Here is a 10,000-nt window from a genome sequence, read left to right as displayed (position 1 = left end):
GGCGCTGGCTCGTTGGTCTACGGGTATGATTCTCGCTTAGGGTGCGAGAGGTCCCGGGTTCAAATCCCGGACGAGCCCGTTTTTAATTCTTTTGTATTACACTTTTCCAATTACTATGCATTGCCGATACGCACGCTCAAATTCCATGAACAACAATATCACAGCGACCAAGGGCTGATTGCACAATGGTTAAACGAGGACTGCAGTCTTTGTTGAGTCTGCAAAGCAACTGCTTATGCATTAAACACAATTCTGACGTAACAGACTATAAAACCATTCAGCATCGAGTTTCTGTAGTTTATACAGCACTGTTTATTTTGGTAACGCATGTGCTTGTTTTTTTTTTTTTTTTTTGGTATGTAGTTTAAAACAACCACAAAACTAGTGTAACAGATGGGCATTTTGCAGGTACAATTGTTTGTGTACATGTACAATCTAGCACTAGAACGGGTTAATTCATCTTTTCACACTGCACTAGATGCTGCTAATACATTACCTACCTCAAGCAAACCTCAAGCAAACGTCAAGCAAGCATTGGTGGTTCAGTGGTAGAATTCTCGCCTGCCACGCGGGAGGCCCGGGTTCGATTCCCGGCCAATGCAACCTTCTTTTTTACTTTATGTATACAATTACAGCCACACGCACCTGCCTTCAATCAGTAAAAAAAAAAAAAAATCTCCCCGTCGGGGAATTGAACCCCGGTCTCCCGCGTGACAGGCGGGGATACTGACCACTATACTAACGAGGAAGGCACACGCTCCCTGCCACTATGGCAACGCATTTAGTTGCAAAGCGTCTAAGTCAAAACTGCCTGCTGAGCTTAATGGTTTACGGATCGAAAACAGTATAGTACAAAACAATTAAAAAAAAAAAAAACGGGCTCGTCCGGGATTTGAACCCGGGACCTCTCGCACCCAAAGCGAGAATCATACCCCTAGACCAACGAGCCAGCTTTCGGTTTTATCCGGCGGCCGACGCATGATTCAGTCTCTGGCAGCAAAATAAGTGCAGCATGACCAGAGTCCCGTTCCGTCTGCCGGTGCGGAATGCTGCTGGCACCTCAGAGGAGGGGGGGCTTAATACTCGCCAACGCAACCTTCTTTATTTTTTGGCATTCTTATAGTGCTGCTTTTTTTTTTTTTTTTTTAAATTCGCAGCACGAAAACTAGGATTCACATGTGTTTCACGTAACACTTTTTCAATTCATTCATCTGGTCACAGTGTTTTACCGCTACAGCAGGACCCGGCAATGCTTTTAATGCAATCGGCATTAAAAGCTGCCACGTCAGTGGAGAACTGCACGAGTACTCTCGCTCTCATTTCAGACAAGGGGATTTGAATTGCCTTCTAGCCGCTCTCGCTCACGCCGGGCGCCGTGGCGTGTGTCTGTAATGCCAGCTACAGGGGCAGGTTGAGGCTGGCGGATCGCTTGAGCACGGGAGCTCTGTGCTGCAACTGGCTGTGCCGATCGGGAGTCCGCACTTAGCACGGCATCGACATGGCATTTCTGGGGGAGCTCGTGAATGCCAGGTCGCCTAAGGAGGGGTGAACCGGCCCAGGTCGGGAACGGAGCAGGTCAAAACCCCCGTGTCGCACCAGTAGTGGGACTGCTCCTGTGAGCGGATGTTGCAGTGCATCCTTTGCAAAACAACGAAACCCAGCCTCCTTTTTTTTCTATTTATTTTTTGAAGTACATGCTGACTAACTGATCCATTCCAAACATATCAAAACGAAATCCCACCTAAACTACTTTCCTCATTTATAGCGACCGCTTCTCGATGAACATAGAAATGCTAGCCGCCAGTTAAAGAAGTCAGACGGCCCAAACAGGCAACAGCACACAGCTCGGAGACACGGCAAAATTACAGTGGTCTCGACAGGTACACCCAATAGAAAAACGTCTCCCATCTAACAGAACAGCTAGGTCTGCACTTCTTTGGAAACTCGGGGGACCACAACAGTGGCAGGCGCTGGCTCGTTGGTCTAGGGGTATGATTCTCGCTTAGGGTGCGAGAGGTCCCGGGTTCAAATCCCGGACGAGCCCGTTTTTAATTCTTTTGTATTACACTTTTCCAATTACTATGCATTGCCGATACGCACGCTCAAATTCCATGAACAACAATATCACAGCGACCGAGGGCTGATTGCACAATGGTTAAACGAGGACTGCAGTCTTTGTTGAGTCTGCAAAGCAACTGCTTATGCATTAAACACAATTCTGACGTAACAGACTATAAAACCATTCAGCATCGAGTTTCTGTAGTTTATACAGCACTGTTTATTTTGGTAACGCATGTGCTTGTTTTTTTTTTTTTTTTTTTGGTATGTAGTTTAAAACAACCACAAAACTAGTGTAACAGATGGGCATTTTGCAGGTACAATTGTTTGTGTACATGTACAATCTAGCACTAGAACGGGTTAATTCATCTTTTCACACTGCACTAGATGCTGCTAATACATTACCTACCTCAAGCAAACCTCAAGCAAACGTCAAGCAAGCATTGGTGGTTCAGTGGTAGAATTCTCGCCTGCCACGCGGGAGGCCCGGGTTCGATTCCCGGCCAATGCAACCTTCTTTTTTACTTTATGTATACAATTACAGCCACACGCACCTGCCTTCAATCAGTAAAAAAAAAAAAAAAATCTCCCCGTCGGGGAATTGAACCCCGGTCTCCCGCGTGACAGGCGGGGATACTGACCACTATACTAACGAGGAAGGCACACGCTCCCTGCCACTATGGCAACGCATTTAGTTGCAAAGCGTCTAAGTCAAAACTGCCTGCTGAGCTTAATGGTTTACGGATCGAAAACAGTATAGTACAAAACAATTAAAAAAAAAAAAAACGGGCTCGTCCGGGATTTGAACCCGGGACCTCTCGCACCCAAAGCGAGAATCATACCCCTAGACCAACGAGCCAGCTTTCGGTTTTATCCGGCGGCCGACGCATGATTCAGTCTCTGGCAGCAAAATAAGTGCAGCATGACCAGAGTCCCGTTCCGTCTGCCGGTGCGGAATGCTGCTGGCACCTCAGAGGAGGGGGGGCTTAATACTCGCCAACGCAACCTTCTTTATTTTTTGGCATTCTTATAGTGCTGCTTTTTTTTTTTTTTTTTTAAATTCGCAGCACGAAAACTAGGATTCACATGTGTTTCACGTAACACTTTTTCAATTCATTCATCTGGTCACAGTGTTTTACCGCTACAGCAGGACCCGGCAATGCTTTTAATGCAATCGGCATTAAAAGCTGCCACGTCAGTGGAGAACTGCACGAGTACTCTCGCTCTCATTTCAGACAAGGGGATTTGAATTGCCTTCTAGCCGCTCTCGCTCACGCCGGGCGCCGTGGCGTGTGTCTGTAATGCCAGCTACAGGGGCAGGTTGAGGCTGGCGGATCGCTTGAGCACGGGAGCTCTGTGCTGCAACTGGCTGTGCCGATCGGGAGTCCGCACTTAGCACGGCATCGACATGGCATTTCTGGGGGAGCTCGTGAATGCCAGGTCGCCTAAGGAGGGGTGAACCGGCCCAGGTCGGGAACGGAGCAGGTCAAAACCCCCGTGTCGCACCAGTAGTGGGACTGCTCCTGTGAGCGGATGTTGCAGTGCATCCTTTGCAAAACAACGAAACCCAGCCTCCTTTTTTTTCTATTTATTTTTTGAAGTACATGCTGACTAACTGATCCATTCCAAACATATCAAAACGAAATCCCACCTAAACTACTTTCCTCATTTATAGCGACCGCTTCTCGATGAACATAGAAATGCTAGCCGCCAGTTAAAGAAGTCAGACGGCCCAAACAGGCAACAGCACACAGCTCGGAGACACGGCAAAATTACAGTGGTCTCGACAGGTACACCCAATAGAAAAACGTCTCCCATCTAACAGAACAGCTAGGTCTGCACTTCTTTGGAAACTCGGGGGACCACAACAGTGGCAGGCGCTGGCTCGTTGGTCTAGGGGTATGATTCTCGCTTAGGGTGCGAGAGGTCCCGGGTTCAAATCCCGGACGAGCCCGTTTTTAATTCTTTTGTATTACACTTTTCCAATTACTATGCATTGCCGATACGCACGCTCAAATTCCATGAACAACAATATCACAGCGACCGAGGGCTGATTGCACAATGGTTTAAACGAGGACTGCAGTCTTTGTTGAGTCTGCAAAGCAACTGCTTATGCATTAAACACAATTCTGACGTAACAGACTATAAAACCATTCAGCATCGAGTTTCTGTAGTTTATACAGCACTGTTTATTTTGGTAACGCATGTGCTTGTTTTTTTTTTTTTTTTTTGGTATGTAGTTTTAAAACAACCACAAAACTAGTGTAACAGATGGGCATTTTGCAGGTACAATTGTTTGTGTACATGTACAATCTAGCACTAGAACGGGTTAATTCATCTTTTCACACTGCACTAGATGCTGCTAATACATTACCTACCTCAAGCAAACCTCAAGCAAACGTCAAGCAAGCATTGGTGGTTCAGTGGTAGAATTCTCGCCTGCCACGCGGGAGGCCCGGGTTCGATTCCCGGCCAATGCAACCTTCTTTTTTACTTTATGTATACAATTACAGCCACACGCACCTGCCTTCAATCAGTAAAAAAAAAAAAAAATCTCCCCGTCGGGGAATTGAACCCCGGTCTCCCGCGTGACAGGCGGGGATACTGACCACTATACTAACGAGGAAGGCACACGCTCCCTGCCACTATGGCAACGCATTTAGTTGCAAAGCGTCTAAGTCAAAACTGCCTGCTGAGCTTAATGGTTTACGGATCGAAAACAGTATAGTACAAAACAATTAAAAAAAAAAAAAACGGGCTCGTCCGGGATTTGAACCCGGGACCTCTCGCACCCAAAGCGAGAATCATACCCCTAGACCAACGAGCCAGCTTTCGGTTTTATCCGGCGGCCGACGCATGATTCAGTCTCTGGCAGCAAAATAAGTGCAGCATGACCAGAGTCCCGTTCCGTCTGCCGGTGCGGAATGCTGCTGGCACCTCAGAGGAGGGGGGGCTTAATACTCGCCAACGCAACCTTCTTTATTTTTTGGCATTCTTATAGTGCTGCTTTTTTTTTTTTTTTTTTAAATTCGCAGCACGAAAACTAGGATTCACATGTGTTTCACGTAACACTTTTTCAATTCATTCATCTGGTCACAGTGTTTTACCGCTACAGCAGGACCCGGCAATGCTTTTAATGCAATCGGCATTAAAAGCTGCCACGTCAGTGGAGAACTGCACGAGTACTCTCGCTCTCATTTCAGACAAGGGGATTTGAATTGCCTTCTAGCCGCTCTCGCTCACGCCGGGCGCCGTGGCGTGTGTCTGTAATGCCAGCTACAGGGGCAGGTTGAGGCTGGCGGATCGCTTGAGCACGGGAGCTCTGTGCTGCAACTGGCTGTGCCGATCGGGAGTCCGCACTTAGCACGGCATCGACATGGCATTTCTGGGGGAGCTCGTGAATGCCAGGTCGCCTAAGGAGGGGTGAACCGGCCCAGGTCGGGAACGGAGCAGGTCAAAACCCCCGTGTCGCACCAGTAGTGGGACTGCTCCTGTGAGCGGATGTTGCAGTGCATCCTTTGCAAAACAACGAAACCCAGCCTCCTTTTTTTTCTATTTATTTTTTGAAGTACATGCTGACTAACTGATCCATTCCAAACATATCAAAACGAAATCCCACCTAAACTACTTTCCTCATTTATAGCGACCGCTTCTCGATGAACATAGAAATGCTAGCCGCCAGTTAAAGAAGTCAGACGGCCCAAACAGGCAACAGCACACAGCTCGGAGACACGGCAAAATTACAGTGGTCTCGACAGGTACACCCAATAGAAAAACGTCTCCCATCTAACAGAACAGCTAGGTCTGCACTTCTTTGGAAACTCGGGGGACCACAACAGTGGCAGGCGCTGGCTCGTTGGTCTACGGGTATGATTCTCGCTTAGGGTGCGAGAGGTCCCGGGTTCAAATCCCGGACGAGCCCGTTTTTAATTCTTTTGTATTACACTTTTCCAATTACTATGCATTGCCGATACGCACGCTCAAATTCCATGAACAACAATATCACAGCGACCAAGGGCTGATTGCACAATGGTTAAACGAGGACTGCAGTCTTTGTTGAGTCTGCAAAGCAACTGCTTATGCATTAAACACAATTCTGACGTAACAGACTATAAAACCATTCAGCATCGAGTTTCTGTAGTTTATACAGCACTGTTTATTTTGGTAACGCATGTGCTTGTTTTTTTTTTTTTTTTTTGGTATGTAGTTTAAAACAACCACAAAACTAGTGTAACAGATGGGCATTTTGCAGGTACAATTGTTTGTGTACATGTACAATCTAGCACTAGAACGGGTTAATTCATCTTTTCACACTGCACTAGATGCTGCTAATACATTACCTACCTCAAGCAAACCTCAAGCAAACGTCAAGCAAGCATTGGTGGTTCAGTGGTAGAATTCTCGCCTGCCACGCGGGAGGCCCGGGTTCGATTCCCGGCCAATGCAACCTTCTTTTTTACTTTATGTATACAATTACAGCCACACGCACCTGCCTTCAATCAGTAAAAAAAAAAATAAATCTCCCCGTCGGGGAATTGAACCCCGGTCTCCCGCGTGACAGGCGGGGATACTGACCACTATACTAACGAGGAAGGCACACGCTCCCTGCCACTATGGCAACGCATTTAGTTGCAAAGCGTCTAAGTCAAAACTGCCTGCTGAGCTTAATGGTTTACGGATCGAAAACAGTATAGTACAAAACAATTAAAAAAAAAAAAAAACGGGCTCGTCCGGGATTTGAACCCGGGACCTCTCGCACCCAAAGCGAGAATCATACCCCTAGACCAACGAGCCAGCTTTCGGTTTTATCCGGCGGCCGACGCATGATTCAGTCTCTGGCAGCAAAATAAGTGCAGCATGACCAGAGTCCCGTTCCGTCTGCCGGTGCGGAATGCTGCTGGCACCTCAGAGGAGGGGGGGCTTAATACTCGCCAACGCAACCTTCTTTATTTTTTGGCATTCTTATAGTGCTGCTTTTTTTTTTTTTTTTTTTTTTTTTTTTTTTTTTTAAATTCGCAGCACGAAAACTAGGATTCACATGTGTTTCACGTAACACTTTTTCAATTCATTCATCTGGTCACAGTGTTTTACCGCTACAGCAGGACCCGGCAATGCTTTTAATGCAATCGGCATTAAAAGCTGCCACGTCAGTGGAGAACTGCACGAGTACTCTCGCTCTCATTTCAGACAAGGGGATTTGAATTGCCTTCTAGCCGCTCTCGCTCACGCCGGGCGCCGTGGCGTGTGTCTGTAATCCCAGCTACAGGGGCAGGTTGAGGCTGGCGGATCGCTTGAGCACGGGAGCTCTGTGCTGCAACTGGCTGTGCCGATCGGGAGTCCGCACTTAGCACGGCATCGACATGGCATTTCTGGGGGAGCTCGTGAATGCCAGGTCGCCTAAGGAGGGGTGAACCGGCCCAGGTCGGGAACGGAGCAGGTCAAAACCCCCGTGTCGCACCAGTAGTGGGACTGCTCCTGTGAGCGGATGTTGCAGTGCATCCTTTGCAAAACAACGAAACCCAGCCTCCTTTTTTTTCTATTTATTTTTTGAAGTACATGCTGACTAACTGATCCATTCCAAACATATCAAAACGAAATCCCACCTAAACTACTTTCCTCATTTATAGCGACCGCTTCTCGATGAACATAGAAATGCTAGCCGCCAGTTAAAGAAGTCAGACGGCCCAAACAGGCAACAGCACACAGCTCGGAGACACGGCAAAATTACAGTGGTCTCGACAGGTACACCCAATAGAAAAACGTCTCCCATCTAACAGAACAGCTAGGTCTGCACTTCTTTGGAAACTCGGGGGACCACAACAGTGGCAGGCGCTGGCTCGTTGGTCTAGGGGTATGATTCTCGCTTAGGGTGCGAGAGGTCCCGGGTTCAAATCCCGGACGAGCCCGTTTTTAATTCTTTTGTATTACACTTTTCCAATTACTATGCATTGCCGATACGCACGCTCAAATTCCATGAACAACAATATCACAGCGACCAAGGGCTGATTGCACAATGGTTAAACGAGGACTGCAGTCTTTGTTGAGTCTGCAAAGCAACTGCTTATGCATTAAACACAATTCTGACGTAACAGACTATAAAACCATTCAGCATCGAGTTTCTGTAGTTTATACAGCACTGTTTATTTGGTAACGCATGTGCTTGTTTTTTTTTGTTTTTTTTGGTATGTAGTTTAAAACAACCACAAAACTAGTGTAACAGATGGGCATTTTGCAGGTACAATTGTTTGTGTACATGTACAATCTAGCACTAGAACGGGTTAATTCATCTTTTCACACTGCACTAGATGCTGCCAATACATTACCTACCTCAAGCAAACCTCAAGCAAACGTCAAGCAAGCATTGGTGGTTCAGTGGTAGAATTCTCGCCTGCCACGCGGGAGGCCCGGGTTCGATTCCCGGCCAATGCAACCTTCTTTTTTACTTTATGTATACATTACAGCCACACGCACCTGCCTTCAATCAGTAAAAAAAAAAAAAAAAATCTCCCCGTCGGGGAATTGAACCCCGGTCTCCCGCGTGACAGGCGGGGATACTGACCACTATACTAACGAGGAAGGCACACGCTCCCTGCCACTATGGCAACGCATTTAGTTGCAAAGCGTCTAAGTCAAAACTGCCTGCTGAGCTTAATGGTTTACGGATCGAAAACAGTATAGTACAAAACAATTAAAAAAAAAAAAAAACGGGCTCGTCCGGGATTTGAACCCGGGACCTCTCGCACCCAAAGCGAGAATCATACCCCTAGACCAACGAGCCAGCTTTCGGTTTTATCCGGCGGCCGACGCATGATTCAGTCTCTGGCAGCAAAATAAGTGCAGCATGACCAGAGTCCCGTTCCGTCTGCCGGTGCGGAATGCTGCTGGCACCTCAGAGGAGGGGGGGCTTAATACTCGCCAACGCAACCTTCTTTATTTTTTGGCATTCTTATAGTGCTGCTTTTTTTTTTTTTTTTTTTTTTTTTTAAATTCGCAGCACGAAAACTAGGATTCACATGTGTTTCACGTAACACTTTTTCAATTCATTCATTCTGGTCACAGTGTTTTACCGCTACAGCAGGACCCGGCAATGCTTTTAATGCAATCGGCATTAAAAGCTGCCACGTCAGTGGAGAACTGCACGAGTACTCTCGCTCTCATTTCAGACAAGGGGATTTGAATTGCCTTCTAGCCGCTCTCGCTCACGCCGGGCGCCGTGGCGTGTGTCTGTAATGCCAGCTACAGGGGCAGGTTGAGGCTGGCGGATCGCTTGAGCACGGGGAGCTCTGTGCTGCAACTGGCTGTGCCGATCGGGAGTCCGCACTTAGCACGGCATCGACATGGCATTTCTGGGGGAGCTCGTGAATGCCAGGTCGCCTAAGGAGGGGTGAACCGGCCCAGGTCGGGAACGGAGCAGGTCAAAACCCCCGTGTCGCACCAGTAGTGGGACTGCTCCTGTGAGCGGATGTTGCAGTGCATCCTTTGCAAAACAACGAAACCCAGCCTCCTTTTTTTTCTATTTATTTTTTGAAGTACATGCTGACTAACTGATCCATTCCAAACATATCAAAACGAAATCCCACCTAAACTACTTTCCTCATTTATAGCGACCGCTTCTCGATGAACATAGAAATGCTAGCCGCCAGTTAAAGAAGTCAGACGGCCCAAACAGGCAACAGCACACAGCTCGGAGACACGGCAAAATTACAGTGGTCTCGACAGGTACACCCAATAGAAAAACGTCTCCCATCTAACAGAACAGCTAGGTCTGCACTTCTTTGGAAACTCGGGGGACCACAACAGTGGCAGGCGCTGGCTCGTTGGTCTAGGGGTATGATTCTCGCTTAGGGTGCGAGAGGTCCCGGGTTCAAATCCCGGACGAGCCCGTTTTTAATTCTTTTGTATTACACTTTTCCAATTACTATGCATTGCCGATACGCACGCT

At 47.5% G+C, this 10,000-nt stretch overlaps 21 non-coding genes across 21 annotated transcripts; 11 read left to right on the top strand and 10 right to left on the bottom strand.

Moving 5' to 3' along the window:
• The first annotated feature begins 6 nt into the window (after nucleotides 1-6).
• Nucleotides 7-78, top strand: trnap-agg (transfer RNA proline (anticodon AGG)). The gene has a single exon. It is a non-coding gene; the product is annotated as a tRNA-Pro (tRNA).
• Nucleotides 79-531: 453 nt separating this feature from the next.
• Nucleotides 532-602, top strand: trnag-gcc (transfer RNA glycine (anticodon GCC)). The gene has a single exon. It is a non-coding gene; the product is annotated as a tRNA-Gly (tRNA).
• Nucleotides 603-676: 74 nt separating this feature from the next.
• Nucleotides 677-748, bottom strand: trnad-guc (transfer RNA aspartic acid (anticodon GUC)). The gene has a single exon. It is a non-coding gene; the product is annotated as a tRNA-Asp (tRNA).
• Nucleotides 749-877: 129 nt separating this feature from the next.
• Nucleotides 878-949, bottom strand: trnap-ugg (transfer RNA proline (anticodon UGG)). Its single transcript has one exon. It is a non-coding gene; the product is annotated as a tRNA-Pro (tRNA).
• A 1,023-nt stretch (nucleotides 950-1,972) lies between these two features.
• Nucleotides 1,973-2,044, top strand: trnap-agg (transfer RNA proline (anticodon AGG)). Its single transcript has one exon. It is a non-coding gene; the product is annotated as a tRNA-Pro (tRNA).
• Nucleotides 2,045-2,498: 454 nt separating this feature from the next.
• On the top strand, nucleotides 2,499-2,569 carry trnag-gcc (transfer RNA glycine (anticodon GCC)). Its single transcript has one exon. It is a non-coding gene; the product is annotated as a tRNA-Gly (tRNA).
• Nucleotides 2,570-2,644: 75 nt separating this feature from the next.
• trnad-guc (transfer RNA aspartic acid (anticodon GUC)) lies at nucleotides 2,645-2,716 on the bottom strand. The gene has a single exon. It is a non-coding gene; the product is annotated as a tRNA-Asp (tRNA).
• Nucleotides 2,717-2,845: 129 nt separating this feature from the next.
• Nucleotides 2,846-2,917, bottom strand: trnap-ugg (transfer RNA proline (anticodon UGG)). The gene has a single exon. It is a non-coding gene; the product is annotated as a tRNA-Pro (tRNA).
• Nucleotides 2,918-3,940: 1,023 nt separating this feature from the next.
• On the top strand, nucleotides 3,941-4,012 carry trnap-agg (transfer RNA proline (anticodon AGG)). Its single transcript has one exon. It is a non-coding gene; the product is annotated as a tRNA-Pro (tRNA).
• A 455-nt stretch (nucleotides 4,013-4,467) lies between these two features.
• trnag-gcc (transfer RNA glycine (anticodon GCC)) lies at nucleotides 4,468-4,538 on the top strand. The gene has a single exon. It is a non-coding gene; the product is annotated as a tRNA-Gly (tRNA).
• A 74-nt stretch (nucleotides 4,539-4,612) lies between these two features.
• On the bottom strand, nucleotides 4,613-4,684 carry trnad-guc (transfer RNA aspartic acid (anticodon GUC)). The gene has a single exon. It is a non-coding gene; the product is annotated as a tRNA-Asp (tRNA).
• Nucleotides 4,685-4,813: 129 nt separating this feature from the next.
• On the bottom strand, nucleotides 4,814-4,885 carry trnap-ugg (transfer RNA proline (anticodon UGG)). The gene has a single exon. It is a non-coding gene; the product is annotated as a tRNA-Pro (tRNA).
• A 1,023-nt stretch (nucleotides 4,886-5,908) lies between these two features.
• On the top strand, nucleotides 5,909-5,980 carry trnap-agg (transfer RNA proline (anticodon AGG)). The gene has a single exon. It is a non-coding gene; the product is annotated as a tRNA-Pro (tRNA).
• A 453-nt stretch (nucleotides 5,981-6,433) lies between these two features.
• Nucleotides 6,434-6,504, top strand: trnag-gcc (transfer RNA glycine (anticodon GCC)). Its single transcript has one exon. It is a non-coding gene; the product is annotated as a tRNA-Gly (tRNA).
• A 74-nt stretch (nucleotides 6,505-6,578) lies between these two features.
• Nucleotides 6,579-6,650, bottom strand: trnad-guc (transfer RNA aspartic acid (anticodon GUC)). The gene has a single exon. It is a non-coding gene; the product is annotated as a tRNA-Asp (tRNA).
• Nucleotides 6,651-6,780: 130 nt separating this feature from the next.
• trnap-ugg (transfer RNA proline (anticodon UGG)) lies at nucleotides 6,781-6,852 on the bottom strand. The gene has a single exon. It is a non-coding gene; the product is annotated as a tRNA-Pro (tRNA).
• A 1,040-nt stretch (nucleotides 6,853-7,892) lies between these two features.
• On the top strand, nucleotides 7,893-7,964 carry trnap-agg (transfer RNA proline (anticodon AGG)). Its single transcript has one exon. It is a non-coding gene; the product is annotated as a tRNA-Pro (tRNA).
• A 452-nt stretch (nucleotides 7,965-8,416) lies between these two features.
• On the top strand, nucleotides 8,417-8,487 carry trnag-gcc (transfer RNA glycine (anticodon GCC)). Its single transcript has one exon. It is a non-coding gene; the product is annotated as a tRNA-Gly (tRNA).
• A 75-nt stretch (nucleotides 8,488-8,562) lies between these two features.
• trnad-guc (transfer RNA aspartic acid (anticodon GUC)) lies at nucleotides 8,563-8,634 on the bottom strand. The gene has a single exon. It is a non-coding gene; the product is annotated as a tRNA-Asp (tRNA).
• A 130-nt stretch (nucleotides 8,635-8,764) lies between these two features.
• trnap-ugg (transfer RNA proline (anticodon UGG)) lies at nucleotides 8,765-8,836 on the bottom strand. The gene has a single exon. It is a non-coding gene; the product is annotated as a tRNA-Pro (tRNA).
• A 1,033-nt stretch (nucleotides 8,837-9,869) lies between these two features.
• Nucleotides 9,870-9,941, top strand: trnap-agg (transfer RNA proline (anticodon AGG)). Its single transcript has one exon. It is a non-coding gene; the product is annotated as a tRNA-Pro (tRNA).
• The last annotated feature ends 59 nt before the right edge of the window (nucleotides 9,942-10,000 follow it).

This window comes from Acipenser ruthenus, chromosome 55 (assembly GCF_902713425.1).
Source record: "Acipenser ruthenus chromosome 55, fAciRut3.2 maternal haplotype, whole genome shotgun sequence".
In the NCBI taxonomy this organism is placed as follows: domain Eukaryota; kingdom Metazoa; phylum Chordata; class Actinopteri; order Acipenseriformes; family Acipenseridae; genus Acipenser; species Acipenser ruthenus.
This window is presented reverse-complemented; position numbering and strand designations above follow the sequence as displayed.